This window comes from Lissotriton helveticus, chromosome 4_1 (genome assembly GCF_964261635.1).
Source record: "Lissotriton helveticus chromosome 4_1, aLisHel1.1, whole genome shotgun sequence".
Taxonomy (NCBI): Eukaryota; Metazoa; Chordata; class Amphibia; order Caudata; family Salamandridae; genus Lissotriton; species Lissotriton helveticus.
In genome coordinates this window covers 2,112,671,436-2,112,693,574 of record NC_136063.1, presented here as the reverse complement: position 1 = coordinate 2,112,693,574, position 22,139 = coordinate 2,112,671,436, and the positions used below count along the sequence as shown (strand labels likewise).

At 48.4% G+C, this 22,139-nt stretch overlaps 1 protein-coding gene across 1 annotated transcript in view; it reads left to right on the top strand.

The window, feature by feature from the left end:
* The window catches only part of AMMECR1 (AMMECR nuclear protein 1), a 601,030-nt gene that overhangs the window by 245,969 nt on the left and 332,922 nt on the right, over window positions 1-22,139 (top strand). The window lies entirely within an intron of this gene.

Below are 22,139 nucleotides of genomic sequence, written 5' to 3'. Positions count from 1 at the left end.
AGGTTTTCATACCATCATGGAAAGAGTGGTAGTCTGTTTTCACCTCCCTATGCCCGTTAAGCAGTCCGATTGCTTGTTATATGATTTTAAAGATCAGTGCAGGAAATCGGTCAGCTCCATTCCCATTATCGATCATATTTGGGAAGAGGGTATCAAGATTATGAAAAATCCTTTCGCCGTGCCTGCATTTCTTCCCAGAATTGATAAGTTTAAGGCCCCAGATGATGCCCCTGCATGTCTGCCCGGACATCCTAAACCTGATTCTGTGATCTCTCAGGCTGCTTAGCGCAGATCTAGAAATCCATCAATGCCAATAACTGTGCTACCTGATATGGATGGAAGGAGACTGGATAACATAGAGAAGAGATTCACCACCATGGCAGGTGCTTCGGTGATTGCTTCTAACTCCTTGGCAATTCTAGGACGGTAAGGCTGTCAAATGTGGTCTGATGTTGCTCCGTACCTCAAGCTTTTGCCAGATAACAAGAAGCAGGAGGCGAGAAACATTCTCCTTTAAGGGAAGAGGGCAGCATCTGAGATAATTGATATCTTTATGGATTTGGCCTCTCTAGGTTTTCAGTAACTAGCTGGAGCGGCGGTCCTCCGTAGTCAAGGATGGCTTGAATCTACCACCTTTCGTCCGGTGGTACAGAACAAAATTCTTGATATGCCATTCGATGGGGATGCTCTGTTTGGCACGCATATTGATGATACCTTGCGAGAAATAAAGGAGGACACTGACACAGCCAAAGCCCTGGGTATGTTGAGTGCAGAAAAACTCCCTTTCGAGGCACCCGTGGCAGAGGAGCTCATGCCTTGTGTGGTGGCTACCCCAAAATTACCAGAACAGCTATGGCTATCAGCAGTAACAATCTTACAGAGCCCCCCCGCTGCTGCTTATACCAGACCGCAAAACAGGAGGAAACAGCCGCAACAGGGCAGAGATAATGCTAGGAAACTGTGACATCTCACCTGCAACAGTTCGGCCACGCTTCAACACCAAGACGCTGAATATTTCTCGGCATGTCAGCCAATTGTAAAAACCAACTTCTGATAAAGGGGTACTGGACATAGTCAAATTTGGACACACTCTAGAATTTGTAAAGATCCCACTGCCTCATCCACCTCTAAAGAAACGTTCATCACATCTAGCTCTCCTCAAGGAAGAGGCCAGAAGTGTGCTCCAGAAAGGAGTTATAGAGCGAGTTCCCCACTCTCGTGGGAAGAGGTTTTCACTCCTGTTTCTTTCTGGTCAAGAAAGTCTGGAGGCAATTCCTAGAACTAAGGAAGTTAAACAAATATCTGCAGAAAAAATCCTTCCGCATGGTTACTCTTCAAGAGATTCTGCAACTCCTGGATCATGCGGACTTCATGATGACACTAGTTCTGCAGGATGCACACTTCAACATCCCTATCCATTCCAAACATCGAAAGCTCCTCCGTTTCACTGTGGCAGGTGCTCATTTTCAATTCAGTGTTCTCCCTTTGTGTCTGCGGTCAGCTCCAAGAGTTTTTACAAAATGTCTTGCGACAGTGCCTGCTCATCTCAGATTGCAGGGCCTGCAGCTATTCCCCTACCTGGACAATTGGCTAATAAAGGCTCCATTTTTTCGGCAAGCCTCAAACGCAACGTTAACTTGTCTTCACATGTTTCAATCCCTGGTGCTGTCTCTCAACTCCCAAAAGTCAGTTCTACATCCTTCTCATTTCTAGGAGCAGTTTTGGACACTATCCAGGACAAAGCATTCTTGTCCGCAGAAAGACAATCGCACCCGATTTTCCTAGCAGCAGACCTACAAAGGTTTGCTTCAGTAAGGAAGGTAAAATCTATTCTCTGGATTCTCTGGATGTTGTCCTCTGCAATCTTTTTGGTACCTCACTCTTGTGTCAGAATGGGACCTATTGAAGAGCTAGACAATCAATGGCTTCAAGTGACTGAATCATTCGACGTTATGGTGAGGTTAACCCTGGTAATGCGGTCAGCCTTGCTTTGGTGGCAGCGCTCCAGCAATATCTCGACCGGGCTGATCTTCCTTCGAGTTCATCCTTACTACAGATGCTTCTCTCGAAGGATGGGGTGCGCACCTTCAAGTTCTCAGCATAAGGGGGAAATGGTCCAAAGCGTTGGCAAAATTGCACATCAACTTCCTGGAACTTCGGGCTATGTTTCTGGCTTTACAGGCTTTCCTTCCAAGACTCCAAGGATCCTCAGACTGAAGTACTAGAAAAAATATACCATAGAGCTATACTTACCAATAGCCCATATACCTTATTTACCAAGAATAAGTCAGTCTGCAATGGAGAAGGTTCAATCGTTTATTTTGCAAAGCGCCCTATATAGGGGAGCCTCTCTCGCCTTCACCCTCAAAGGTGCGCAGAGGAGACTGCTGGATTACATTCAACACAGTGCATATATACTTTCAGCATACCTCATGAAACCCCGTACATGGAAAAGTACCACTTCTCGTGAAGCCAACAGGAAAACCCATATTAGGCAAAATTGATTGGTTCGAAACTCAGCCTAAACTATTTCGGGGGTAGGTCAGTAAAGGTGCCTCCCTTTCATTCTCGGGCACAGGAGTACAGGCACTGCGTCTGCAAGAATGTGCTCATCCCACTAGAAAGGCAGATGCGACCTTGAGTTTCCTAAGTTAGAATCAATGATCCATTCATAGCCCAGGCCGACCTTTCAGGCTCTCTGTCTACACAGTGGCAGATCACGTATTTTTCTAGCAAGACATACAGAGAAATGAAAACCAACATGGCGTTTCTGCAGAGAAGGCCCGATTCTTAATGTATACATGATTCAAGCATATTCACATCGGGGGGGGGGGGGTGTTACCTAAAGATGGTATGCTAATAAATTGGATACAATTTTGTATCCAATATATAAATATATACATGATATCGAGTTTATATTTCTTCAGACCGCCCTTTTGGCGTGATGTACCCAATATACATACAAAGAAAGAACAGGTTTTAATCCAAAAACACAGTCATCTATTTGCATTAGATCTGCAACTTCCTTGTGCACTAACTGCTTCTCTATTTTCGCCTGGCGCGAAACTGTCAACGAGGAAGTAAGTTTGGCAGCGCAATAAGAGCAGCATGCCGGCCCACAATGAAGACATAGGCAACAAACAAATACCACCCCAAGTGCTCCAGCAAGAATCATGAAGATTTTCCAACCCCAAGTGGACAATATGTTCCAGAACCACCCCGTTAAGGACCAGGTACCAGTGTCAGCATGAACTTCAGCAGCTAAGCGATGTAATTTCTGTATTGCCAAGTGTATAGTTGGAGCAGAATCAGGGATATACACACAACAGGAGCTGCCAATCACGCGGCATGCTCCTCCTCGATCAGCTAGGATGACGTCCAGCACCATCCTATTTTGAAGCGAAACGAGTCTCGTAGCATGAAGCTCTACCGTCAGGTTAGTTAAAATACCAGTAGTGATTTGAACTACATTTTCCACTACTCTGGAGAGACGTCTAACCTCTCTGCTAGTAAAAATGGGACCCCATATAGGAAAGAGGCCCTTTGCTATGTCCACAAACTGCTGCGATGCGGTGTCGGTCTGATCAGTTCTATCAGTATCGATACTTCTACTAGCTCGGGAGAGATCTGAATTTCGTTTAGTCAGCCGATGATCCTTATGATAATTAGAAGGGGCTATGTATACTGGAGGATAAAGAAACGACAGGTAGCACTGCCCTGCCCATCCTCGGGGAAGCCAAGTGTAAGCGTTTTCACCGCATACAAAATACACATTGGGCGGAGTTATCAAGGGCGGGGTGCTGTTGATGTGCAAAGTGTAGGTGTAGTTACATCTACTATCTCCTACCTTAACATGACCTTTACCTTGAATACAAAAGGAAGCAGTACTATTTAAAATAGGGACTGGCATTGCCTTGTCATCAGTAACATTACGGTCCTGGAAATACTGGAAATATTGCGTGGAGTTAAAATGTTCGAAATCTAACATTTCTTCCTTCAACCACGTAGCATTCTCATAAGTGGTATACATATTCATACAGGCATCTGGATCTAAAGATCCCTCTTCTTGGTTTCCCAATGCATCAAATCCTTGATGTTGTTCTATATATCTTAAAACAGCTTCATAATCTTTTTCGGTATATCTGTTGGGGTCGGCTACGTAATGTAGATACATAAGAGATAGCAACTGAAACCATGCCTCACAGCTCGCTAAGTGTGATAACGGCAGAGAAATGAATAAATCATGACAATGCATTACAGATGGCAAAAGGCCACATACCCAACAATTTGTCTTATTTGTAGTGCTGTGAGCTTCATGTAACATTTCAATGAACACATTTTTAACATACGTTTCTCGATGTCTTTCCTTGTGGGAAGGCAAAGTATAAAAGTAATGTTCAGGCGGAGCTATTGTAGTACCTAATACCTTATGCATAGGATATTTGAATTCTAAATATACAAACACACATTAATATTATCATGATTACTGCAATGATTATTTCAAAGGCTACCTTCACTCTGGTAGCCCAACCGGAAAACATAGGAACATTTTCATAGAAAGGTCGGGGGGCAAGGGGTCGCTCATCTTCAAGGGCAAATCTGGCAAAGGGGTACATCCGTTTAGAGCCTCACAGGCAGGCTCCTATCGTTCATCTAAAAGAAACAATATTTACTTTAATTCACCGTTGCAATTTAGGCCCTTAATGTAATAGTTTTTCTTTCTGAACAGAGCAATGTAACAGTTCCAAGCTCTTAACGGGTTCAGTCCAGTGTCTTGCTCAGTACCCCAGTGAAATGCGATCTCCAACCCTACAGCTCAAGTCTTTCCCTATCTCCTACAATCCGAAACTGGGGTACTGCGTTGTTTTCGGGGTCGTAAATTGTATCGAAGATGGCCAGGTTGCTCCTGGTCATGAAACACAGCAGCAGGGACATTCGGTGCAACAAGATTTTCAGAAGCCTCTGAGGAATCAGCCTTATCAAAAGATTCAGGGACTGGGGCTGACTCGTCTCCTGGTGGTGTCAACAATCTTTCCTCTTGCCCGATTTCAAGGGCATCTGAGAAAGGCACAAAACTCAATCTCCGCTCTCCTTCTTGCGTTTAAACTCAGTCTTGGTTCTGCTGATCAAAAGATAGCGGAAGGGGTCATTTCTTCACATGAGAGATGTATCCAGTGCTTCTTCCCGTCCACTTTCACTGCTGTCCACGTTGCCAAAAGGATCTGATAGGGACGGCTCCACCTTGGTTCCAAACTCGATTTCCGCTGATAATTTCGGACAAGGACACACTGTCCTGGCTCCAAACGATGTCCGGGACCCTCCAGCAGCGGCTGCAATACAGCTGACACCTGTTGATGAATAGAACGCAAATCTTTAGTCAAAGCGTACAAATAATCTGTCGTCGTAGGGTAATCAATGTCGCGAAAGGACCTAGGTCTTTGGACACCCCACACATTAGCTGGCCGACCAAAAATGACTTCATACGGTGACAGCCCAACTCTTGAATGGGGAGTTACTCTTAATGACATTAATGCTAAAGGTAAAGCATCAGGCCAGCTCAAACCTGTGCTTTCTTGGATTTTTGCCATTTTTAGTTTTAGTATACCATTATATTTCTCAACCAACCCTGCAGACTGCGGATGTCGTGCTGCATGAAATTTCAGTTTTATCTATAAACCATTACAAACCTGTTTGACAAGCTCTGCATTATAGTGTACCCCGTTGTCTGTCCAAATGACTCGAGGCAAACCAAATCGGGGCAGGAACTCTTTGGTTAGGGCTTTTGCAGTGGCCATAGCGGTGTTATCTTTGGTAGGATATGCTTCAACCCATTTACTAAAAGCGCATACCACCACCAGCACATACTTAATATTATTCACCCTTTCGAGTTAAATATAATCCATTTGTATTACTTCAAACGGTAAAGGAGGTGCAAAATTCCCACTAAGGACTGTCTCCCTCCCTCCAGGATTATGCTGTAAGCAAACTATGCAGTATTTAACCACATGAGCAGCAACTTTCGGAATATTCTGGTTATTCCACACAGGGTCTAATAATGCACAAATACCTTTTGCACCAATGTGAGCGGGATCATAGGCCATCACAACTACTGCATACACCAGTGCATTGGGCAAAAGCCATCGTTGTTTTTCAGTCAAATCAATCCAACAATCATTTTTATCCAACTTCCTATTTTTGTTCCCATTTCATTATTTCCATCAGGAGTAGCTTCTTTCTGTAGTTCTTTAACACTTTCAACAGTATTGTCAAACACTGTTGTCTCCGCCACCCATCTGGCTGACACACTGGAGAACATAGCAGACATTTTAGTTTGCGCTGTTTCCTTAGCTACCTGATCAGCAAAGGCATTTCCCTCCCCGGTGGTATCAATGATTTTCTTGTGGCCACTACACTTGATAATGGCCACCTTTTCTGGTAAAGTTAATGCATTCAACAATCGTTCGATCAAAGGGCCATGCTGTATCCTCTGACCCTGGGAGGTAAGAAATCCTCGTTCCCTCCACAGCCGCCCGAAACTATGGGCCACGCCAAAGGCGTACTGGCTGTCTGTAAAAATATTTACTCTTAAACCTTCGCTTAATTCACACGCTCTTAGTAATGCTATTAGTTCAGCTGCTTGTGCTGAGTGATGGGAAATCTGAGCGGTCTCCACTACTGTTCTGAGGGTAGTTGTAGCATAAGCAGCTGTTGTCGTGCCATCTGGTAACTTAAAACATGAGCCATCCACATACAACTCCCCTTGACGGTCAGATAAAGGGGAGTCAGTGAGGTCTACTCGTCCCTTCGTTTCTTCTTCAGTCCGAAATATACAATCATGGACTTCTGTGGAAAAAGGGCGCAAGCAGGTCAGATCGATTACCCCTTTTCAACGTTTGCCCGGCGATAACCGCCTCTCACCCAACTCAAGGTTACCAAATGAAGAGGCAGGCGCTGGAGACTGGAAGGCGGGAAACAGGAGTTTATTCCGACGGAGCAGAACACGTCAAATCAGACAACAGGGTATCTTCTTGAGGTGCTCTAACCGCATCTCTGAGGCCTGGCCTCTTATACACAAGTTTTATGGCTTTATTACATTTATGACATCCGTGGTATTGCTTTGAAGTACGAAAAAGGCATCTTTGGAATCCCCGGTTCAGGCCCGTTCTCACACACATCTACAGTAGGGGTCCCCACCCAACTCTCAGCATGATGGCTATCGCGCAGCTGGACATTCTGCTGGGAACAGGAATGCGGGCGATCGGTCGGATCTAGGGGTGTGAAGGCATTGATTAATCCCCGCTCCTTTGATGTGAGGCGAGGTCCTACTGTAGGGGGCAATAAACTGTATCTGTTGGGCTAGGTGATGGCCTGGGATCAGGCCGGACAATCGGGCAGGGAGGAAGAGGTTATCAAAAAGGGGCCTGTTCTATGAATGAGATGAAAGAGTGGGAGGGTTCAGCGCGGGATGTGGCTCGGAGGCAGGGTCGCGCTGGAGGTGCGTTTATGGCCCAGGCAGGAGAGACCGGGGGCTGTCGGTGCGCGGGGGATGCTTGCGAGACCGGGGGGGTGAGGGGGAGAGACGCGCTGGCTATTGGCAGTGGGCAGAGAGACCATGGTTTTCAAACAAATGGCTGCTGCTGCAAGTGTGCGTGAGTCTGAAAGGGGACAAGATGGCGCCGATAATGTTGACATCGCAAACCAGATTTTAACAGTCCTCCCTTTTCAACATATCTAGCCATTTTGTCTAGTCGATATCGATCTTCATTAAATCCTTAACCGCGACATCGTACAATGCTCTCATGCGTTCCTTGTCAAAGTCCAGAGTCTTTGGGCAGATACAGTTTTCACATAGTGAGCACAAAGGCGGCAGGCATTGAATTCCTAGGCAGAACCCACATAACACAACAACGGGTATCAGTATAATTGTAAACAACCTCCACCCCCAGTTCTTTACAGTACTCCAGAGCCATCCGCCAAGCGACCATTCTTCTTGTTTCTGGTGGACTTCTGAGGAAAGTCGGTGGAGATGTTCAATGGCTTTGTACACTGAGGGTGAATTGTCCGGCATATAGGTGCAGCAGCTAGACCCTATGATGCGGCATGCCCCTCCACGATCTGCTAGAACCACATCTAGAACAAGGCGGTTCTGAAGGGCCACCAAGCGGACCGCTTGGAGCTCGGCCGTGTTATTTGTGAGGATGCCAGCTGTGATGCTCATGGTTGTTTCAACTGCCTGGGTCAAATGTCGGATGGCACGGCTGTTTGCCATTGGACCCCAGAGTGGAACAAGTCCCTTCATTGCGTCCAGGAACTGTGCTCCGGCAGAGTCGGCTTGTTCAATGTCTCTCTCTCGTTTTTGTCGGTGGTGGTTTGCAGATGCCACATAGGTCGGAGGAAGGATGAAGGCAATATAGCAGGTGCCTCCCCAGCCTTTTGGGAGCCAGGTGTAGGCTTTCGTACCGCAGACAAAGTACATGTTTGGAGAAGTGACAAAAGAGGGTGGGTCAGTAGTGTCCAAGGTTCTGGTAATGTTGCAGGCACTGTGACCTACAAATTGTGTCCCGAGGCCTTTGATTCATATAAGGCCCGAGATATTGACAACAGATAGGGCCACAGTCAGGGTGGCTGCTGTTCATTTCCGGAGGTAGGAGAAGGTAGGTCTGGCCGGGTTGTTGAACACCTTCATTTCGACACGCTCTTTGGCTGGGATGTCCAAGTGAACAGAGGTGTTGGACGTCAGTGGGCAAAAGGGTGCGGTCGTTTTTTTTGTTTCGTTCAGCCATACCCCTTGATAAAAGTGCGACATGGTTTCGCTGGAGATTCTTATCTCTGTAGCTCTCTTGCAGGAGAATCAACCAGGCGAGGCACGAGCCATGAACAGAGAATGGTGAGGGGATGAAAGGGATGGAATGACCAGTGGCATGCGGAAGCAACCCGCAGATCCAGCAGTTGGTGGCATTGGCGGCAAGGTTGTGCTGGTGCAAAAGTTGTACGAAGGAGTTATTCCAAAACTCCTTACGTCTTTCTCGGAGTTGAGGTGAGGGAGAGATCAGGTGGTGTTCCTTCATGGTGACAGGTAGGACAGTGGCTAGAAGTGTCTCTTGTGCTGGGGAGGTTTCTTCCAAGATCCAGAGGGTGGTCATGAGGAGGAGACAGAAGAGAAGGGTAACGAAGAAGGCAATAGTCTTTGAACTGTGCATTTTGTCAGTCTTTGGGTTTCTGTAGTGGGTCTTTGGATATCCGGTCGCTTCCACCATCTTCAAGTCGGGTGCTTCCATCATCTTCGTATCGGGCGCTTCCATCATCTTCAAGGGGGCTCGGTAGTGGGCAGAACCACAAACTTCGTTTGGCTTCTCTCCTGGCGACCTTAGTAGCGTTAGGCCACCGCTCTGAGAATATAAACTTAGTCAGCGGTCTATTTAGCCGAAGCTCCCTCCTTTCGTCGCAGGTTGTACCCTTCTCTGGATGGCACAGTGGGGTCGGGATATGTTGCCAGTTCTAGCGCGTCTATTTCCGGGTAGCAGCTCAGGGATGGTCGATCTTTGTTCAGGAGCTCTTCTTGCGTGGTCACGCCTTCGGTTGTTGTCAGATTCGACGAGACCTTCTTGCAGTGGTGTGCGTGCAGCCAATTGCGCTTTCCCTCCACTTGAAGAGCTGTTCGGGTGGTGATCAAAACTTGCCAGGGGCCCGTCCAGCGGGGTTCCAGACTCTTCTCCCGCTGGAAGTTCCGAATTAGGACGAAATCTCCAGGCTGGAAGGTGTGTCCGGGGCCCCTGGAAGCATCGGGGATGGCCTGCAGCACCTGATGATGAATAACAGGCAGCGTTTTAGTTAGGTTATACAGATAGTCAGACATTAGGACGTCCGGGACGTTGTGAATAGATGTCGGTTTGGGTGCAGACCAGATACTCATGGGTCGGCCAAAAACGACCTCGTAGGGGGTCAAGTGGTGTTTGGTGGGGGTGGAACGCATTGACAGCAATGCCAGGGGAAGAGCGTCTGGCCATTTTAGTCCTGTGGTAGCCACTATTTTTGCCAGTTTTAGTTTCAATGTGGCGTTGTCGCTCGACCAGTCCAGCTGATTGGGGGTGAAAAACTGCGTGGAATTTCTGTCGTACCTCCAGCCCCTTCAGGATAAGCTGGATTACCTCGGCTATGAAATGGGGGCCATTGTCACTCCATAAAATACGACAAAGGCCGTAGCGAGGGAAGAACTCTTTCAGTAGTACTTTTGCAGTGGCAATGGCTGTGTTGTCACGCGTCGGGTAGGCTTCCACCCATTTGCTAAAGGCGCATACAACAACAAGTACGTACTTCAGTGCTTGACATCGCTCTAATTGGATATAGTCCATCTGTAGGACTTCAAATGGATGGTTGGGGACCCCAAACCCTCCCCGGGGTACGACAGTTCCTTTCCCAGGGTTGTGTTGCAGGCAGACTAGACATTGCTGGACTAATCGTTTGGCTGAGTCTGCAATTCTATCGTTATGCCAAACTCTGGAGACAAGTTCGGTCATAGGGGCAGATCCTATGTGTGCAGGGGAATGGGCCATAGTCAGTATGGGGATCAGATACGAGTTGGGTAGCAACCATTTGTTCGTGTCTTTTGTCCGCCAGCAGCCTTCATCGTCTTTTAATCCCACCCGTGCCCATTCAGTCAATTCGTGTGGTGAGCTGGCCATTTGGATGTTCCTAATAGTTTCCCTAGCGTCCGTCCATTTTTCTGCTTGTGACCTAGTCACGTACATGTGAGTCGTCGTCCTATTCTCAGCTGTGGTTCGGGCAGTGATGTCGGCCAGTGCATTTCCCTGTCCAATGATGTCTGTCACCTTTTTGTGTGCTTGGCATTTGATTACGGCAAGTCGTTTGGGGAGGAGAACCGCTTCAGTCAGAGCGGAGACTAGATCTCCGTGCAGGATGGGTGTGCCATGAGATGTCAGAAATCCCCTCTCCTTCCATAAGAGCCCAAAATGATGAACCACCCCGAAGGCATACTGGCTGTCCGTGTAAATGTTTGCTGTCGTCCCCTTTGCTAGGATACATGCTCGCGTGAGGGCAATCAGTTCTGCCGCCTGTGCGGATCGTTGCGTGATGCGGGCGGTTTCGACTACAGTTCGGGCTGTGGTAACTGCATAGGCAGCTGAGGTGGTGCCGTCGGGGAGTTTAATGCAAGAGCTGTCTACCCATAGCTCTCTGTCAGGGTTTGGGAAGGCAGTGTCTCGGAGGTCAACTCTACTCCTAGTCTGTTCGTCCGTGAGGGTCACACAGTCACGTATAGGGGGGACATTTGGGTCATTTTCGGGCAGAGGCAACAAGGTGGCTGGGTTCAGCGTGGTGCATCTTTTCAGCGTGATGTGGGGTGCAAGCAGAGTCAGTTCGTATCCAGTCAGTCGTGCGCTAGTCAGGTGTTGCGTCTTAGTCTGGTTCAGGAGGGTGTCAACAGCATGGGCCACTAATACCGTGAGGGAATTCGAGAGTACGATCCCCTCACTTTGTCGGATAGAGACAGCAGCGGCAGCTACGGCTCGAAGGCAGGCAGGCAAGGCTCTCGCTACGGGATCAAGAGTGGCAGAGAAATAGGCACATGGTCGTTGCTTGGGGCCGATGGTTTGAGTCAGGACAGACAAAGTGCATCCCTCCCTTTCGTGAGTGTAGAGAGAGAAGGGTTTGGTATAATCAGGGGTTCCTAGGACTGGTGCAGAACAAAGGGCGTCTCGAAGTTCTTTGAAGGATGATTGGAATTCGGGGGTCCAAGGGAGCGGGAAGGGGACATCTTTAGCTAGTAGAGAAAGCAGTGGCTTTACAATGAGGCTGAAGTTTGGCAACCACTGCCGGCAGAAGGAGGTGAGGCCTACCAGGGAGCGGACTTGTTTCTGGGTCTTTGGGACAGGGGTTTCTAGAATTGTCTGAATTCGATCGGGTGTAAGCTTTCTCCCGTCTTTGGACAAGAGGTGGCCTAGGTAGGTGACCTGGGGTTGGCAGAATTGCAACTTCTTCTTGGAGACCTTGTGGCCATTTTCCGCAAGGAAGTGCAGGAGTTGGACAGTGGTAGTGACTGCAAGTGGGGTGGTGTCGGCCGCCAAAAGGATATCATCGACGTATTGTATCAACACCACTCCATCCGGCAGCTGAACGGCGTCCAGCTGTCTCTTGAGGGCCTGGCTATAGATGCTGGGACTTTCAGTGTAACCTTGGGGAGCTCTACAAAATCTATATGAGCGGGATTTTAACGTGAAGCCGAAAAGGTAGCGGCTGTCTGGGTGGATGGGGATGGAGAAGAATGCATTCTTGAGATCGATTACAGTGAAGGTGGTGGCTGTGGAAGGAATCAGGGTCCGAATGGTGGTGATATCCGAGACTACGGGGTACTGAGGTACAACCACTTTGTTGACCTCTCGAAGGTCGATGATGAAGCGGTACGCTTTCTCATCTCCCTCACCCTGCTTCTTTACAATGGGTAGGATAGGGCTGTTGCAAATATTGCTGACTACTTCCTCTACCACTCCTGCCTCTACCAAGGACTGAATTATCTTTACCAAAGCCTTCTCACCTTCGGGCGATATCCGATACTGTGGGAGTTTTGGGAGTATCGCATCTTGGCGAACAGTTATGTGCACAGGGTCAATCATCATGCGTCCTACGTCAGCGTCAGTTTTGGCCCACAGATACAGAGGTAGAGTCGAGTAAGGATGAGTCAGCGTCAGAGATGGAGAACATGTGTCGTAAGGGATAAGGTCTGAGCAGAGTCGGGTTATCGTACAGAATGACTCTAATACCGTCCTGTGAACACCTAATAGTAGCTCGGAAATGCTTCAGTAAGTCAAGTCCCATAATGGCATCGGGGGTGTTGGAGGAAAGCAGAAACGTCGTGTCAGTGGGGTTACTGTCCAAGTTGAAGGAGATCGGCGCGGACAAGGGATTAGTGGAGGGCGTTCCATCAAAACCTATTGATGTTGTGTGAGCCAGACAAGGGTGCTCTTGGAATCAGTCGTTTAGATAACGCACTACGTGTCGCGCCAGTGTCTACCAGAAATGGAGACTTCGTACCTAGGACCTTAGCGGTGACATAAGGACCTTGCTGGTCAACATGGAGCTCGACTGGATCCCTCCCTTGCCCTTGGCAGTCCTATGCGAAGTCGCGGGCATCGTCACAGTCAGCCTGCTGGCATTGGTTCTGTCGGGGGCGGTCAAAAGTGTTCGGTCTGCCTGGTCTGTCATTGCTAGCGTCGTTTGTGTGCCCTCGTCCCTGTCCTCTATTTTTCGGCCCATCCGCTACGTCTTTTGTGTCTCTATTTTTGTACATATCTAACAGGACCGGACACTGGGACTTCCAGTGCCCAAATCCCTTGCAGAACGCACACTGGTTGTCGTCGATGTCTGTCCGTCCAGCATAGGGCGCGGGGGTACGGTCTTTAGGGGGTGGATTTCTAGGGGCAGTCGACTGGTAGTGTCCTTTGTACGGTTCCCTACCTATCGTCGCTCCTTGCAATTGAGCGATCATTACTCGTTCTTTCAAGTCCTTTTTCTTTCTCTGTCGCTTTGTCGTTCTCATTCTTTTGTCTTTCGTAGTATTGAGCCATCTGAAGGATAGCCGCGGGTTTGGAGGCAGCCCAACTACTTTCACTAGTCTGTAGTTTCTGCGAGACTTCTGGAGTCAGACCCTTTACGTAATTCTGGACGAATAAGTGATGTCCGGTTGCAGAGGTCATGTCCTGGCCACTGTAATAGGAGAACACCGTTTCGAACCTGGAAAAGTATTCTGATACGTCTTCCTGGGGTTTCTGGCAGCAGGCCGTTACTATCGACCAGTCCACCTTCTTTTCTGGGACTATGGTTTTGAGTTTTTGTACGATTTTGTCTGGCAGGTCTAGAATTGATTTCAAAGGTTTCTGTCCGGGCTCTCGTTGCTTGTCTATGCCATCGAGTTGTAACCAGGTATGTCCGAACAGCTCAAGGTGGTCGACTTTCCAGATTAGCTTCCACACATCAGCTGGTAGACACAGCCCGAAAAACAAGTCGATGTCCGCTAGTGTCATAATCGTCGACCCCAAGGCGGTACCTAATTCTGTGTAGAAGGCAGTGGGGTTCTTTCGTAGATCAGGCAAGGACTTTCGAAAAGTCAGGATGTCTTGCCGATCCCAGGGTTGGTAGATCCAGTTGTACATTACCCTCCCCCTCGCATCTTGGTGGTTAATATCGTCGTGTGTTCCCTGTCCTCGTGAGGGGACCCAATAAGGAGCTGCTTCTCTTATCGGCATCATGGTGTTAGTTCCCTCGGTTTGAGGTACAGTTGCTACAGGGGTCGTGGTGCTAGCTTCTAATCTTCATTCAGTGAGGTGGCGGAGACTTCAAGCGTGCGCATGAAGAGGTCCGTCACATCACACTCACCTCCGTCTCCAATGTCGACTTTTCTATACAGAGTTGTTAGGCTTTCAGGACCTTTGGCTTGGTACCGATCTTCATAAGCATTAAGGGTGTGGTAACAGAAACGTGTAACAAAGTGTCGTTTGTGGTTATTGGCATACGAATTGCATATATCTGTTACGTAATCTTCGCTTTCTTTCCTTTCCACTAGCGTCTTTACGATTTTATCAATCCCTGCTCGTTCATTCTTACTCAATCGATTTAATCCAGCGGAGTCTTTCTTCTCAGTGTCGGGGTCATCTACTGTTGCTGCTTGCGCTGCGCTGAGTACAAGGGGCTCGGCCGGTGCGGAGGCCGTGAGGACCGAGGCTCTGGTACCGCTCTCATCTGTGCTTGGGGGTTGCGTGCGTTGCACTAGGGGTTGGGAAGGGGCGTATGGAGGGGGCATGTAGATGATCGGGGGACCTAGCAGTAGATCATCGTTCGCTCGCTGCTTCGAAGGTAGCTCAGGGTAAAGCGTGGCGGGCGTTCTAACGGGACACTGGCTTGATGTTTCAGATTCTTGTTTTAGTTTAGCTTCCTCTTTCTTTTATTTCTTCTTTCAACTTGTTCGCGGCTAAATGAGCTGCTTTTCGTAATTCTTTTTCTAGTCTGACTTCATTTCTTTTCTTTCGCTGTTCTGTTTCTTTGCGCCACATGCCAAAACTATCAAGCATAGTGGGCGTTGTTTTATGGCTACGAAGGGCTGTTTCCAGCATCATCAAAGGATCCTATCAGTGGCCACTGACTTTCCTGATCCTTTTTAGTATATTTATGCCATAACTTACTATAAGCTACGGCGACTAGTCCATACTTTAAAAACATATCCTTATTAGGGGTGCCCTCCAGAGGAGCCGGATGATCCACCTCTAATAAGCGGTCCGGGCTGAACCAACTACTGAACAATGGGGAGAAGATAGGCATGACTGGTTACAATGGGGTTCAAAAGTCTGCACTACCTATCCTTCACTACTTTGCGAAGACTAGGCAGAATATTTCTATTATACAGTATTCGCAAATAGGGAATACCCAAAGAGAGAACTAATTCCAAACAGTCAATGTTCGGACAAACAATCAATCAATCAAATGAGGAATAAAATAGGCGCGACGGGTTACAACGGGGGCAAAAGCCTGCGCTACCTACCCTTCACTATCTGCAAAAAGAGGGAAATTCCTGTTCCTCCCAGTTTGTAGGCAGAGAAGATCCTTTCAAAGAACCAATTTCGAACAGTTAATGCTCGAACAAACAATCTATCAATGGAGAGGGAAGTAGGCGCGACGGGTTACAACGGGAGCAAAAGCCTGCGCTACCTACCCTTCACTATCTGCAAAGGGAGAATACTCCTATCCTTCCCCGATTGTAGACAGAGAATCTCTCAGAACCAAACCATCAAATGCGTAATACTAGTATTTTCCAAGACAATCAAACAATCAATTCGCAATTCGTCGTGTTACACGACCTTACCCGGACCGCATGGATAGTTTCTCGTCTTCCGCTTCCAGCGCCTGATCGTCCTCTATTCTCCGTAATTGCTGTGGCACTCCTGATGGTTCCCAGTCAGGACCGTAGATCACTCGAGAGAGGTCTGCTCGGAACCGGTCAAGTTCGGATGATCGGCTGCCAGACGAGGGTCTATCGGGCAGGAGCTCTTTCCCGATCCTTGCAGTCGTTCACACTGTCGTTGGGACCTCTCCCACTGGATCCACGTGTCACTGATGGGCCCCACGTTTGGGACGCCAATTGTGGAAAAAGGGCGCAAGCAGGTCAGATCGATTACCCCTTTTCAACGTTTGCCCAGCGATAACCGCCTCTCACCCAACTCAAGGTTACCAAATGAAGAGGCAGGCGCTGGAGACTGGAAGGCGGGAAACAGGAGTTTATTCCGACGGAGCAGAACACGTCAAATCCGACAACAGGGTATCTTCTCGAGGTGCTCTAACCGCATCTCTGAGGCCTGGCCTCTTATACACAAGTTTTATGGCTTTATTACATTTATGACATCCGTGGTATTGCTTTGAAGTACGAAAAAGGCATCTTTGGAATCCCCGGTTCAGGCCCGTTCTCACACATATCTACAGTAGGGGTCCCCACCCAACTCTCAGCATGATGGCTATCGCGCAGCTGGACATTCCACTGGGAACAGGAATGCGGGCGATCGGTCGGATCTAGGGGTGTGAAGGCATTGATTAATCCCCGCTCCTTTGATGTGAGGCGAGGTCCTACTGTAGGGGGCAATAAACTGTATCTGTTGGGCTAGGTGATGGCCTGGGATCAGGCCGGACAATCGGGCAGGGAGGAAGAGGTTATCAAAAAGGGGCCTGTTCTATGAATGAGATGAATGAGATGAAAGAGTGGGAGGGTTCAGCGCGGGATGTGGCTCGGAGGCAGGGCCGCGCTGGAGGTGCGTTTATGGCCCAGGCAGGAGAGACCGGGGGCTGTCGGTGCGCGGGGAATGCTTGCGAGACCGGGGGGTGAGGGGGAGAGACCCGCTGGCTATTGGCAGTGGGCAGAGACCATGGTTTTCAAAAAAATGGCTGCTGCTGCAAGTGTGCGTGAGTCTGAAAGGGGACAAGATGGCGCCGATAATGTTGACATCGCAAACCAGATTTTAACACTTCGTCCTTTTGATCATTCGAAGGGAGGGGTAGTAACGTGGCTGGATTCAGAGTGGCACATCGTTTGATAATAATGTGTGGTACAAATAGTTAATTCGTAACCCGTCAATCGTGCACTTGTAAGGTGCTGGATTTTTGTTCGATTCAATCCACAGCATGTGGTACCATCACTGTGAGGTCAGTATTCAAAACAATCCCCTCCGACTGTCGAATGGCCACCGCCACAGCAGCAGTAGCCCTTAAACAGTTAGGAAGGGCTCTGGCAATATTATCCAATACTGCCGAAGAATATGCGCAAGGTCGTTGCTTTCAGCCAAAACCCGTCCACCTCATGCACGTAAAGTACAAAAGGTTTTCGGTAATCCGGAGTACCCAAGACGGGTGCAGAGCATGGAGCAGATTTCAAAGAATCAAAAGCATCCTGACATTCATCCGTCCAGGGGAAAGGTTCATGCACATGTTATGTTATGTTATTATAATTTATTGTGCGCACAGCTACTCCAGCCAAGGAGCGTCCCGGCGCATAGACAAGGAGGAACATAACACAACAGGAAAAGATAAAACATAATACGGGCAACTAAAACAAGAAAGTTTTTATTGCTCTCCGGAAGGTCATAAGGTCCTCTAACAAACAGATTTCAACCTGGAGAGAGTTCCAGGTTAGTGCAGCTTTTACGCTGAAGGAGCGACCCCCCATGCGGCTGAGTCTGAATCTAGGGACTACAGCAAGGGCCTGGCCCTGAGAGCGGAGGGTGCGAGTGGGGACATAGAAGGAAAGACAGCTGGACAGAGTTTCAGGGCCTATACCTCTCAAAATCTTGAAGGTCAAACAAAGGACCTTAAAGAGGATGCGCTTCCTCACTGGGAGCCAATGTAGGGAGCGAAGGACACTCGCCACCGGGCAAAATCTGGGCAGGCCGACAATCGCTCTAGCCGCAGCATTTTGAACCCGTTGCAGGCGAGTTAACTCAGCCTGGTTGGCCCCCACCAGAAGGGAGCTAGCGTAATCCAGGCGAGAGATGATAGTTGCCTGGATCACCAGCTGTCTGGTTGGGGCATCAAAAAATTTAAGTACTGGTCTTAAGCCTCTCAGCAGACCAAAACAGCAGGCTGCTGTTTTTTTGGTATGTCCTACAAAGGTAAGGCCCGCATCCAGCCAAACCCCCAGATTTTTCACCTACGACACCGGGGTCGGAGTAGGTCCCAGCTCTGGAGGCCACCATTGGTCACCCCATAGCTCCACTCCCTTTCCGACAATCATTACCTCCGTTTTAGTGGCATTGAGCTGGAGACAATTACCTGTCAACCAGCCTGCCACCGCCTTCAGTCCAGCCTGAAACCTGGGGGCATCTTGTTCCGCGTCCCCGCTGAGAGTGACCGCCAGCTGTGTGTCGTCGGCATAGGAGACCAGAGTAAGACCCCACTGCCTGGTGACATCAGCCAGCGGTCTCACATAAAGGTTAAACAACGTGGGACTCAGCGAGGACCCCTGCGGAACCCCCATGGCCAAAGGCTGGAAGTTGGACTTGAAGGGAGGGATGGAAACACAGAAGGAGCGATTATCGAGGAAGGAGCGGAACCACTGCAACACCTGGCCACCAATACCAATCTCCTCGAGCCGATGCAGGAGGATGCTGTGGGATACCGTGTCCAAGGCGGCGCTGAGATCTAACAATATCAGCGCCGCCGTTTGACCAGCATCCAGCCTCGCACGGAGATGTTCCGCCATCACAAGAAGAGCGGTCTCCGTGCTGTGTCCAGCACGGAAGCCATTTTGTGTGGGGTCGAGGGCGTTGGTCTGGGCCAGATGTTCCGACAGGGCCAGGTTGACATGGGCCTCTGTAATCTTTGCCGGCCAGGGTAGCAACGAGATGGGACGGTAACTTTCAGGCTTAGACGGGTCCAAGGAAGGTTTTTTGATAATTGGGGACACCACCGCCTGCTTCCACTTGGTTGGAACTACACCCGACTCCAGGGAGAGGTTGACAAGGGCATGCACGGCAAAGCGCCCCATAAAGGTCTGATCTCGAAAGAGAGCAGGTCTTACTGGATCAGATGGAGATCCAGATTTAACCTGCAACGCAAGTTTGTCAAATCCATCCAAGGTGAGAGGAGGGAATGAGAGCAGGGTGATTTGGTGAGGTGTCCCGTCGGAACTTCCCAGGCCGATCCCTATGCTAGGGAATGTCCGGTAAATTGCTTGGACTTTTCCCGAGAAATAAGAGGCAAGGGATTCGCAGTGGAAGATGGAGCTCACGGTCGTAGAGGTAGTCCGCTTCGCCATGAGATCTTTCACGGCCTTGAAAATGGCCTTCGACGGGTTAGTGCTGTTTCGAAATTCTGCGGCATAAAATGCCGCTCGAGCTCGACAAATAGCCCGATGATAGAGCTTGACGGACGTGGTGTATGCAGCTTTTAAATCAGCCCCATACGTCTTCCGCCATGCCCTCTCCGCCCATCTACAGGCTCCCTTCAGGGCACGTAAGGCACCATCGTACCAGGGACTCGACTCTCTAGTATTGATTTTAGTCGATGTGATAGGTATCAGAGAGTCCAGAGCCCTAGTAAGCCAAGAGCAGAAGAGGTCATATCCCTCTTCTACGCCATTCAATGGACCCAGCGGCTCCTCTAACAGAAGACGATGGAAGTCTTCTAGCCTGAGTTTGTTCCACAACCTCCTAGGTACTCATCTCGCTGAAGAGGTAGAGGGAGTAACCGATATAGGACAAAGAATAGACACCAGAAAATGATCAGTCCACTCTACCGGAGAAATAGATGTAATTTTAGTCTCCGGCAGATTGGTGAAGAAGGGGTCAAGAATATGTCCCCCAATATGGGTAGACTGAGAAACCAGCTGGGAGAGTTGAAAGGCCTCTAAGTCTGAGGAAATGCTGCGTACCGTCAGATTAGAAGGGGTGTCGAAATGAAGGTTCAGGTCACCCATGATGGAAAAGTTGGCACAGTCAGTGACCAAAGTGCCAACCGTATCGGGGAAGGCATTTCTGAACCCCACATCGCTACCCGGCGGACGATACACAACCATCCCGGAGAGTGTAAACTCAGGGCTCACGGAGACCTTAAAGGAGGCACTTTCACACCCAGCGATATTAAGGGCACTCCACACACAGGAAAAATCTTTGGTAATCAAATGCAACAAGGGTTTAGCTAGAAGAAAAAAATTAGGAATCCATTGGCGACAGTAAGAGGTTATGCCAAGAAAAGCACGAACATCACGTTGAGTACGGGGCACAGACATGTTAGTAATAACAGTTATTAGTTCAGGAGTTAAGTCTCCCCGCTTTCGGCAGTAAATGACCAAGATAGGTCACTTCCTGTCGACAATATTGAAATTTAGATAAGGAGACTTTATTACCGTTAGCTGCCAAATGGGTCAATAATTTAACAGTGGCTACTTTGCAACCTTCTGCTGTGTCTGACACCACTAATATATCATCCACATATTGGACGAGAACATTACCAGGAGGTAGGACTAATTCATCTAATACTGCTTTTAGTGCTTGGCTATAAATACTAGGACTCTCAGTATAGCCTTGAGGTGCGCGACAAAATCTAAAACTGCGGCCAGATAATGAGAATCCAAAAATGACGGCTGTCAGGGTGGATTGGAATGCTAAAGAAAGCATTCTTCAAATCTATCACTGAGAAATACTGGGCGGTAGGGGGAATCATAGTAAGAATTGCAGTGATATCCGGAACCACAGGATATTGGGGAATCACTATTTTATTAACCTCTCTGAGGTCAATCACAAAACGATATGTATCTTTATAATCAGGGTCACCATCCAGTGGGGCCTTTTTCAAAATCGGTAAAATGGGGCTATTACAAACATTAGCAGCTGTTTCCTCTACCACGCCTTTCCTAATTAAGTCACGAATAATTTGCAATAAGGCCCGTTCGCCTTCTGGCGAAATTTGATATTGTGGGATACGTGGCAAATGTGCATTTGGTTTTAAGGTAATAGATACAGGGGGTATTTTTAACAATCCCACATCTGTGTCCCCTGTTGCCCAAAGGGTCTGGGGAATCTTGGAAAATTCAGGTGGAAGATGTTCATTTTTGGCAAAACATTTGGTAGGAGGCTGCATGGTTAAACACCATCAGGAGAACAGTAAATGTGAGCATGCAATTTCTTCAATATATCCAGTCCTAACTGATTCTCGCCACAACTAGAAGTAAGCAAACATGGGGAATCCACAGTAATCGGGCCAATTGTAAAAGGTAGTGGCTTAGAAATGGGGCTTACTACCGGGATTCCTGAGAAACCCACTGATACGTTGTTTTGCCCAGACAGAGCAGCCCCTGGGACCAGCGAATGAGCAACAGAACTATTCATTGCTCCAGTATCCACCAAAAACTTCTCAGATGTCCCCATCAATTTCCCCTTTACATAAGGCCCCTGATGGTCATCTGGTACTGCTATGTGGCCCCTGCTCTGTTCTTGGCTGTCTCATGCGTAACTATTTCCATCATATCCATCCTCCCTATAATCCTCATTGTAGTATTGTCTCCCTTGAGGATCATCAAAATAATTCCTGTCTGACTCGCTACCGGACATGTCCCCACGTCTCATACTATTCCGATCATTACCGCTTTGTCCGCTTCCTCTTTCTCTATTAAAGCTTCCTCGTCCATATAATAATGGACACTGAGCTTGCCAGTGTCCCTCTTGTCTACAATTGGAACACTGATTTATCCCTATGCTCGGAGTCTGACCCATTCCTCCGCCCCGACCCATCATTGCCCTTCTTGGAAAGGAACCTCTTCCTCCTCTACCAGCATTTTGTCCCCTACTAACTTGTTGCAGCAGCACTCTGGTCTTCAACTCCTTAACTTTTTTATCAGACTTGTCCTTGCTCTCATTTTCTCGATGTTCATAATACTGGGCCATGCTGAGAATAACTGAAGGGGTCGAAGTGGTCCATGTACTCTCAGCAGCCTGCAATCGTGCCATCACTTCAGGCAACAAATTAGTGACAAATCTATTCACAAATAATCGTATGCCACCTTCCGTGGACAGATCTTGTCCACTAAAGGCAATAAATACTTTTTCAAAACGGGTGAAAAAAATCACACATCTTTTTTCTGTTTACAAGCCGTT